We start from the raw sequence: 11052 nt of genomic DNA on the forward strand, positions 1-11052 counted from the left end.
GGGCGCTGCGCAGGGCTGCGGGGAGCCGGGCCAGCCGGCGGCAGCAGGAAGCGTTCTGCAGGCCGCGAGGGCGCGCTGCGCGCCGTGCGCCGTGCGCCGGGCTCCGGCCGCGTCCCGGCGAGGGAAGGAGACAAGCAAGGGCGCGGAGGTGAGCGGAGCCAGCGGGCGCGAGCTGAGAGGCGCGGGCGCAGGCACTCGGTCTTCTCCCTTTCTCAGGGGTGGCGGTGAGTCCCTCTCACCGTGTTGACAGCCTTGCCACCCGGCCCGCTTCGCTGGGGCTGCCCAGAGGAGGCCGCGGCCGGGCAGCTGTTGCGCCGAGAGGGGGCAGCTGCGGAGTTCCATAACCATAGCAACCTCGTCGGCACCACCGCGGCGGCGGCGGCGGCGGCGGCGGCGGCGGCGCGGGCAGCATCCTCTCGCTCCTCCTCCAGGCAGCCTCGCTGCGGGGACCCGAGACCCAGCTCGCAGGTGCCCGGACTCCGCGGTCCGCCCGCTGCCGCTGCAAGTGTTGGCGGCTGGAGAAGGCAAAAAAGAGCAGAGTGAGGGACCCAGGAGCAGTGGCCCAGGAGGAGAGAGGGGAGCTCTGCAGTGGGAGACAGGTAGGTGAGAGCACTCCGGGGTCGGCAGCTGCAAAACTCTCTGCTCTGTGGCAGTGACGTTTCTGGAAGCGTGGTTGCTAGTTGGATGGCTTTCTATTACTTAACAGGGATTCTGCCGCGAAATGTGGTTTATCTCCTTCTGTCTCCCCCAATCTTTCTGTCCTCTAGTCTCAAGGCACATCTGGGCACATCTTGAGAGGACGAGAAGGGAAATCTGATGTGATTGGTGGGGAGACGCTGGGTTAATGAGGTGGTCCCTGCAGAAGTCCCAGATGGAGGCTGAGAGGGAACATCCAGACCCTTCTGCAAGGGTTCTCTGAGCCCTTGACCCAGAGCAGGCTGGGGAGAAGACCATGTTGGGGTGAAATGGGGCAGTGGTAGCGATTCTCTGTGGTCCAGGCTGACCCTGTGGCTTGGCTGGGGAAAAGGGAGGGGGGCATTTGACATGGAAAGGGACCAGAGCACACAACATGTCTTGCTTTGTAAAGTCAGCTTTAAATCCAGCAACTGGAAGGGATATTTAGACAAGGGGAGTAGTAACTATCACCATTTTTGGACCCAGGGGTATCCCTCAAGTTTATCACATTATTGCCTTTGGCTATAAGGGGTGGAGTGAGAATAGACATAAAATTATAAACTAAGAGCCAAAAATCCCCCCTCTTTATTTCCTTAACTCACTTCTAGCCACCCCCAACTATTGTCAGCAAAACAAAACTTTCATGCATTATAACAACACTCTTTGTCCCCTTGGCCAAAGGGGATGCCAGCCATTGGCAGACTATCCCACTTTCAAACAGCCAGAAAATTCAGCTTCAGTTCTCTTTTTGAACTAGGGAGGCATTGTTTTTCCATCAGGTTCTGAGGTTCCTGATATTAAGGGATGTGTCAGAGCTGAGAGGCACCAGTGCTGTTCCCATAGAGTGATGGACTGTTAACCTTGTCTGCAGGCCAGAGAGAGGGGCAAAGGTTTGGGCATGATTCCAAACCCAGCTCGGCAGGGGCCAGGGCTCCAGAAGACTGTACAGGAGGGAGGTAAAGTTAGGTGAATAATTTGGGTCTAAAGTCTTGCATATGGGTAAGTGGGTCTCTGGGTAATATCCGAGATGGGCAGCCATTGACTTTTATAGGCCCTCTTTTTATACTCTGGCCTCAGGAAACAGTGATAACCCCTAGTTAAGAGGCCATGTTCTTTAATTGAGTTTTTAATTTATGCTGTAGTTGTGTTGCCTGAGGGGATGTGATTGACCAGCATTTCATTTGGGATTTGTGTCATAATGAGGATGATATTATTGTATTCCAGGCAGATGGTAAGGGGTAGAGAAAGGAGGACATGATTTGGGAGTCAAACATGGATGTGAGCTCTGATTCCTTCATACACTTGCTGTGTGACCTTGAGTTCCCCCACCTCACTGAGACTCCCTTCTCTCATCTGTAGAATGGGATGGTAACAATTCTTGTAGCTTGCCAGGGCATGATGGGGAGGATGGATGGGAAGGGACTTTTCAAAATCTAACGTCTAGTGCAAATAAAAGGAATTATCGTCATTTTTTAAAGAAAACCCCTTCCTCAGATCAGCAAATCATTCAACGGGCATCAGCTATGAAAAGGGAGTAGAAATATTGGTCAGTGACTCATAGCTGAAATGCTGTAGTCTGGTCCAAGATACACTCAGGGAAATATAAAGAGGGCTTTATTGGAGGAAACACCGCATGTCATCCTTGCTTTTGGATGTTGAAGGTCAGGGGCTTTGACATCAAATACGGTACTTATCTAGTTTGGGGACACTGAGGTCTGCTCACCATGGAGCTGGACTAAGCGTTTTAAGTTGTAAAAAGGGATTTGCACATGGAGGGGACTCATTTAAATGTTGGTTAAATGGATACATGAGACACATTGTGAGCTCCTTGGGGCAAAATTCACCTTCATCCAACTGTGCTCTGTAATTCCAAGTGTTTACCAAATTTTTGCCCGATTTGACCGAAGGCTTACAGCTTGATGGAATGGCTGCACTGTCTTATACTCTTCCCTGCTCTTTTCTACCCCTGATACTGCTCATGCTGGCCTCTGCCTAGAATGACCATTTCTCACTTCCTTTTTCCCTTCCTGACCCAATTCAAATGCCCCTTCCTACGGGAAGCCTTCCTGGGCTCTCCCCTGTGCTCCCACAGCACTTTGGACCTGCTCCGTGACAGTTCGTGCTGGGTCATGTTGTCGTCGCTCGCATACATGCTGCCCCCCTCTGTAGATTTCATGCTTCCTGAGGACAGGAACTTGGTTTTATTCTACCGCGATTGTGGCCCCTGCACCTGGCCTAGTGATTGCCATGATGGGTGGTTGTCGAATGTGTGCCCAAGCCTTACCTGCAGCATAACCACCGGCACTGGAAGAGGCCCGCACAAAGGCTGGCCGAGCTGCCTTCCCCCATCTCAGCCTGCGCAGGAAGCCTGAAGGACGCTTGCTGGGTGGTTGTGTGTTATTTAGGGTCAAGCCACTGAAGCAGAGAGAAGGAGAACAAAAACACATATTTTGCCTTAAAAATGCTCATTTTGTTTCAAGTGGGTACTTTAGAATAATGGTAATCTGGTGTTGAATGGCCTTCATATAACATTTGCTGGAAACATCTGATGGAGTATTTCAAACTGAAAATGTATTTCTCTCCCTTCCATTTTTTTCCTTGATTTCAGCTCCAATGTAGTGGAAAAACACGTAGACTGGATTGAGAAATACTGGTTCTAAGAGGACCTAGGACTAGGCCCCTTGGTCTTCCTGTGCCTCAGTTTTCTCATTTGTTAAATGTGGATGGTGGTCCCCATCTCCCAGAGATGCCAAGTGCTTGGAGTGAATGGAAAGCTGTGCAGTAAAAGCAATTCATAAACTGTAAATTACCCTACCCAGTACATTATTGCTTTCAATTTTTTTTTTTGTCCTGGAAAATGAGCAAAATCTCTACGTCTAATTACACAGCATCAGACAAGATGAGCTGGTAGTACTGGCCCCTCCACTTATTAGCTCTGTGGGACCTTCAGTGCATCATTTTGCCCCCTCAGCCATTTGCCTTCTTTGCGTACCATTATCATGACAGCTACCTTTCAAGATGAGTTGGGAAGACATATGTTAAGAAAAGTGTCATGCCCGGCACATAATACATTATATCTGTAATTTCCAAATGACAGATATAATTGCCCATAATAGAAGTTTCCAACTTTTTTGGGAAATGTCCCAAAATGCATTGTCTCTCTTTATCCCTCTATTTCACTTACCTTTTTGAGAAAGGGAGGGAGAGGGAGGGAAGGAGGGACGAAGAGAAAGAGAGAGAGAAATTACTAGTAAGAAGGTAGTGGTAGTTTCCGAGAGCGCTCTTTCCACATGCAATACCAGGAAAAAGTAGAATAAGCTCAAGGTTTAGATTCTGGGGCTGAGTCCTCACTCCAGCTCTGAACCTAACCGCTCACAGGACTGTTGATCTGGCCTCCTCACCTTTATGGGTCTCAGTTTCTTCATCAGTAAACTGTCTGGGTGATTCCAATGGCCCCATCTCACTCTGTTTTCAGTGCTTCCATCTGCTAATTAACGTTTCTCCTCGCCAGGGTTACCTCTGTGGCCTTACACGTTGTCCTTTTGGTCAAAACTCATCACTTGTCTAAACGTTACATTTCAATGCACTATATACCCATATCCTCCCCACCATATTTCTCCTCTTCTAGAATTGTCTCCAGTCTAGAAGGCTAGAGTCCCCAAGATGACCCTGGGACTTAGGCAGGTGTTGAATACGCCCTGCTGTCTCTCCTTGTCTCACCCCACTTCTATTTTTAAACCAAATGATTTATTATTTTTTAACACATATTTATTATTATTATTATTTTTTTAATTAATTTATTTTTATTTTATGGCTGTGTTGGGTCTTCGTTTCTGTGCGAGGGCTTTCTCTAGTTGTGGCAAGCGGGGGCCACTCTTCATTGCGGTGCGTGGGCCTCTCACTGTCACGGCCTCTCTTGTTGCGGAGCACAGGCTCCAGACGCACAGGCTCAGTAATCGTGGCTCATGGGCCCATTTGCTCCGTGGCATGTGGGATCTTCCCAGACCAGGGCTCGAACCCGCGTCCCCTGCATTGGCAGGCAGATTCTCAACCACTGCGCCACCAGGGAAGCCCTCACCCCACTTCTTAACTGACCTCAGGCAAGAGGTTGTGCTGCTCTGTCCATCCTGGAAGATCTCTTTCATTCAAAATAGAAGAAACTGTATGGAAGAAATCCTGTCTTACCTGCAAGAGCTGGAGGGGATCCACGGATATCTCTCACATTCACTGAGCTGCCCAGACTCTGGGTGCTCAGCAACGTCAAATGTTTCTGTTCAAACATGAATCATTTCTAGATGGCTGCACACTGATCTCAGGAGCGATTCCTGAGGGAGGTTTTAGCATCACAGAGGAAATGAGCTCTGTGGACCAGGGCTCTTTCCCGTGGCCATCCACCTCTGGTGTGGATGGAGAAGCACTGTGTGTGCCCAGGACTGGAAATCTGAATCGGTGGCCTGCCATGTGTCACTCATCACACCAGGGCAGGGGATTCAGCTGTGAACAAGGCAAAGCCCTGCCCCCTGTAGTAGAGGGATCAGGCATGGAAACAGAAGAATGAATCAGGCAAGGCAGGGTTCTGGAGAGCAAAGAGAAGAGACATTTGATACATTTCCTAGGAGGGGCTGTCAAGGAAGGCTTCACAGAAAAGAGAGGGGGCCTAAAAGAAATCTGCAGGAATTTCCAAGTGGAGGGAAGGGCACTCAGCAGGAGGAAGTAACATGCAAAAGCCCTGGACTCAGGAGGTAACAAAGAAGGGACGTGAATGGGCAGGGCTGGAACACAAAAAGTGAAGTGACGTCTCTTGAGGCTGGGGAGGTTAATAGGGGCCGCATCTTTGAGAGTCTTTTGAGGCAGACTAAGTAGCTTGTCCTCTAACCTGAAGGTCTTGGGAACCATGGAAAGTTTTAGAGTTGGACAGAACACTGTCCCTCGCTTCAGAATAGAGGTTGGATTTGAGAAGATAGGTCAAGCACTAAATTATGATGGCCTCTCAGGAGACTTTTCAAATAAGAGTCTTGAATTCAAGAAGGAGAGTTGAGATGAAGAGAAGTGATGCACAGGAAATAGTAACAGAAGGAATCCTAAGGTGGGAGAGATGGAGAAGTGTCAGATAAATGAACAAACTGCATCCTTTATCAGAAGAATATCAGTGGAACACTCTAGGGACTTTTGACAGTGGATGTAGGTTAAGAGGAGGGAGGGGTCATGGGTGACACTCAGGGGTTTCTTTCCAGCTTGACCACACTCACTCTGGTTTTAGCGCCTTCATCTACCTGAACTAGCACACTAGGCTCTGAATGGACATGCCTGCCTCATCTCTGCTTCTTGACACAGGGCAGCTAGAGAGATCTTGGTAAAACTAAAATCAGACATGATGAGAACACTTAGGATCTACCCTCTTAGCAAGTTTCAAGTATGCAATACAGTACTGTTACCTATAGTCACCATTCTACGCATTAGCTCTCCAGAACTTTCTCATCTTGCAGAACTGAAACTTTGTACCCTTTGACCCCTTGTGTCCCTGTTTGCCCCTCCCCCAGCCTCTGGTAACCACTATTCTACTCTCTGCTTCTATGAGTTTGACTCTCTTTGATTTCACATTTAAGTGAGATCATACAATATTTGAATTTCTGTGTCTGGCCTATATTGCTTAGCATTATATTCTCCAGGTCCTTTCATATTGTCACAAATGACAGGATTTCCTTACTTTTTTTTTTAAGACTGAGTAATAGTCCATTGGATGTATATACCACATTTTCTTTAGTCATTCATCCATAGCTGGGCATTTAGGTTATTTCTGTATCTTGGCTATTGTGAATAATGCTGCAGTGAACATGGGATTGCAGGTACCTCTTTGAGATCCTGATTTCAATTCTTTTGGACCTATACCCAGAAATGGGATTGCTGAGTCATATGGTAGTTCTACTTTAAATTTTTTTTAGAAACTTTCATGCTGTTTTCCATAATGACTGTACTGATTTACCTTCCCACCAACAGTGCACCAGTGTTCCCTTTGCTCCACGTCCTTGCCAACACTTTATTTTATTTTATTTTTTTGCTATTGAGTTGTATGAGTTCCTTATATATTTTGGATATTAACCCCTTATAAGATGTATGGCTTCCAAATATTTTCTTCTATTTCGTATGTTGCCTTTTTACCCTTGTTGATTGTTTCCTTTGCTGTGCAGAGCCTTTTAGTTTGATGTAGTCTCATTTATTTAATTTTTGCTTTTGTTGCCTGTGCTTTTGGTGTCATATCTAAAAAGTCATTGCCAAGACTAATGTCAAAGAGCTTTTCCCCCTGTGTATTCTTCCAGGAGGTTTTTGGTTTCAGATCTTATGTTTAAGTCATTTTTCCATTTTGAGTTATTTTTGTGCATGGTGTAAGATAAGGGTTCAGTTTTACTTACTTGCATGTGGGTATCCAGTTTTCCCAACACCATTTATTGAAGAGACTATCCTTTTCTCATTGTGTATTCTTGACACCCTTGTCAAAGATTAGTTGACTATACATGTGTGAGTTTATTTCTATTCCATTATTCTGTGTATCTGTTTTTATGCCAGTACCATGCTGTTTTAATTACTATAGCTTTGTAATATAATTCGAAATCAGCAAATGTGATGCCTCCAGCTTTGTTCAGCAGTGGGAGGATATTAAAGTGGGAAATGACAGATACAGATAGTCATTTTGGATTCTGGCTGCACTAGAGAGGATGCATGGGAGGGGAGCAAGCCAAAAAGCATGGAGACATGATAGGAGGCTACTGCAGGAAACCCAGGCTGTATGGAGGTAGTGATAGTCCCAACCAAGGTTAAGGTAACAGGGATGAAGAAAGGAGAACAAACTTGAGGCATTAAGGCAATTGAGCAGTGGGAAGTGTGGATGACTTAACGTACAGTATCTAAAAGTGCAGAAATATCAAGGATGACTCTTAGTTTTCTGACCTGGTCTAATGGATTGGCCTTGTTGCCGTTCATTGGCCTGGGGACACAAGGAAAAGAACAGATTTTGAGGGGGAAATGATGACTTCTATTTTGAATAAATAGATTTTTAGGTCTCTGAGGAAATCCATGTACATTTTAGGCAATTAGAGATATCAGTCAAGCTCGGAAAGGAATTCTTGACTGAATCTGAACTTAGAAAATTATCAGCACATAGATGCTAATTGAGAGCATGGGAGTAGATGTGATCACCCCCAGGGAAATATATAGAATGAGGAAATAAAAATGTTCTTTTAGACTCACAAGGTCGATAGCACTGCCCATTCAACCCATTCAAAAAATACAACAAACAATACAAAAACACACACTCTATAGCTTCCTCTTTCCTTAAGGGCTTTTTGCTTTGTTTTCACACTGCTGGCTAGGAAAGTCACCCCTTGATATTTCCATGGCTCCCTCCCTCCCCTCATCCAAGTCTTTTCTTTGTAGAGGTCTCCCTGGGCTACCCTAGTCAAATAGCCCCTTCTGGTCTCCAGCCTCAGAGCTTGCTTTCTTTTTCTCCATAGCATTCATCACTATATAACTGTTTGAATATTATTACGGATGTATTGGTTTACTTTTTAAAAAAAAAAAATAATTCTCTCCTTTCCAAGATGGTAAGCTCCATGGTGCAGGGACTTTGTCATGTTTATAGCTGCACAAGTACTTAGAAGATTTCCTGGCACTCAATGAGCATGCAACCAATATTTATCAAAGCACATACAGAAGAATTAATGCCAGGAATCTTCAATAATAGAATAACACTTTTTCAGTTAAAACAAATAACCACAATCCTGTTTAAGTACCATTTAGAGCTCCTGGTCAGCAGGTTGGTGTCCTGTTTAGGGACATGCTGAAGCATGCTTCTTTGTCCCTGCTATAGCCGCTCCCTGAGACAACCTCCCCTTCCTGTCTCCTCAGCCAACCCTGACAAATATCTTTCAAGTTTTAGTTTAGATAAAAAAAGAAAATTTCCTCCCAGGACTAGGATGAGAACAGCCTGAGGATTGAGGTAGATGTCTTCTACCCACTACGCTCTGGTGAATGCAGAGGTGGGTGTTTGGCCATTGAACTGGGAAACAGCTCTGCTTGAGAACGGTTAAGTATGAGACAGAAGTACAGCACCCCACTGTTCAACTTCATCCGGAAATAAAAGCTATGTGTTCTTGGACGATGGTTCTTAACCTTAATTATGTTGAGGATCACATTGAGCATCTGATGAAATCTACAGTCATTTTCAAGAAAAAAAAAAAAGGAAAAGAAAGAACAACCCTATGAGAGGGGTTATAGATGACCTGAAGCCCTCCCATGGACCCCAACTAAGAATACAACTTCTAGGAGAGGGATGGGGTTGCCTCAGAGCCTACAGACATCCCTTTGTGGGCACCGTGTGGTGATGCATTTTCTGGTGCTGCCTGAGCTAGCAGGTGCCCAGGTTATACATGAGGCAACACTCATGTAAATGAAAGAGCACTGTCTAGAGAAAGATGCCATTTAGAATGTGACAGACTTGGGTTTGTTTTTGTTGTTGTTTTTGTTTTTTTGGCCACACCGTGTGGCTTGTGGGATTTTAGTTCCCTGATTAGGGATTGAACCCAGGCCCTCAGCAGTGAAAGCATGGAGTCCTAACCACGGGACCACCAGGTAATTCCGCAGACTTGGGTTTGAATCCCAGTTCTGACTAGAGTGAGCAACTTCTCTCTTTTTTTCCTGGGACTGTTCCAGTTTGAAAACGAAGAGTCTTCTCAGACTGAACCCCCTCAGTCCCAGACAAACCAGGTTGGATGGTTATCCTAGTTCTGATATTTATTAGTCAAGTGACCCTGGACAGTTAATTGGCCCCGTGGAGTGGTCCTACCTGCTTCCTGTCTCAGGTTCTGCGATGTAGACCTACCTCTTACCTCCTGAGATGGCTCTTGTACAGGTGATTGACTGAGAGGGTGCTTTCAGTTGAAACCTGAGAGGGAGTGAGGAGAGCAGAAATAGACAGGGAAGAAGACAGGCATAGGTACAGGTGTGGGTGCAGCTTCATCTAATCTCAGCCTGATCACACAGGGAGCTCTCGGGAACACGTGTTTTCCACCTTGAAGCAAGGCCATTTCTGGGGCTCCAACTCTGAGAGGTGTATCCACGCAAGTATTTCCGGGCAAAGCAGCTCCTGTCAGCTGAGAACAGAGAAATGATGGCTTATTATCAGCCAACACAGCAACTCAGTGACGGGCACACCAGCCTGACAGAGGGGAGCAGGGTGAAGCTGCAGTAGCATCCACTACGTTCTAATTGATATTTCCACTTACTTTGATTAGAGCCCCCTCCAAGTCTTCCTTTAAGACAAACAAATTTCTCCATAGCTGCTTCTTGGGGGCTTATGACATTCAGCCATACAACCCTTTGATCCTCTGAGAATGTCTGTTCCCATAAGGGAGTCACGAAAACATACTATAGAAGGATCTTCCCAAACTTTGTAATGCTTAGAACCCAAGGAGCCCTCCTGTGGATCCACTTCCCCATTTAGCCACACCTCCTCCTGCTTATCTCTTAAAAGCATCACTGGTCAGGGAAAATTGCAATGGCGTGCCAGCTACACTGGTACCTACCGGCCTGACCGGTCATGTACTGGTCTTTTGCCCACACACTGCTCTCCAGGCACTGGTTATTCTGGTACCTGGGTCTTGTTTTCCTCCGCACCCCAAGTCCTGCCATTATCTTGGATGCCTTTCAAGCCCAGCTAAATGACCCCTACAGCACCTTGGCTTTCACCTTCTCAGCTGGGATAGCTTTTCCTCTTCTCTGCTCAGCCATACATTCATTCACGCATCACACTTGTTATATATGCACCAAATAATCTATTGAACCCAGCTTCCTCTCTTAGCTTGCTTGCTAGATTTTCCTATTAATGCCATTCTTTGACTTCACAGAAATCTCTGGCCAATGATCTCTCCTTTTTTAATCCATTTGCCCTCTTTTTTAAATTGGAGTATAGTTGATTTACAATGTTGTGTTAGTTTCTGGTGTACAGCAAAGTGATTCAGATATACATATTCTTTTTCATATTCTTTTCCATTACAGTTTATCACAGGATGTTGAATATATTTCCCTGTGCTCTGCAGTAGGACCTTGTTGTTTATCCATTCTATATATCGTAGTTTGCATCTGCTAATCCCAACCTCCCACTCTATCCCTACCCTGCCCCCCCTCCCTCTTGGCGACCACAAGTCTGTTCTCTATGTCTGTGAGTCGTTTTCGTAGATAAGTTCATTTGTGTCATATTTTAGATTCCTCATATAAGTGATATCATGTGGTATTTGTCTTCCTTTTTCTGACTTACTTCCCTTAGTATGATCATCTCTAGGTCCATCAATTAGCCCTCTTTTTCTGTAACTCCCCTCCTAACTC

At 45.9% G+C, this 11052-nt stretch overlaps 1 protein-coding gene across 1 annotated transcript in view; it reads left to right on the plus strand.

Annotated features, from left to right (window-relative positions):
- Positions 1 to 578: 578 nt before the first annotated feature.
- Positions 579 to 11052, plus strand: part of FAM135B (family with sequence similarity 135 member B) — a 273737-nt gene continuing 263263 nt past the window's right edge. The window contains exon 1 of the mRNA XM_057532173.1: positions 579 to 599. The gene's annotated coding sequence lies outside the window, so the exon portion shown is untranslated. The remainder of the gene's footprint in view (positions 600 to 11052) is intronic.

The sequence above is a fragment of the Balaenoptera acutorostrata genome, chromosome 17 (genome assembly GCF_949987535.1).
Source record: "Balaenoptera acutorostrata chromosome 17, mBalAcu1.1, whole genome shotgun sequence".
Lineage (NCBI taxonomy): Eukaryota > Metazoa > Chordata > Mammalia > Artiodactyla > Balaenopteridae > Balaenoptera > Balaenoptera acutorostrata.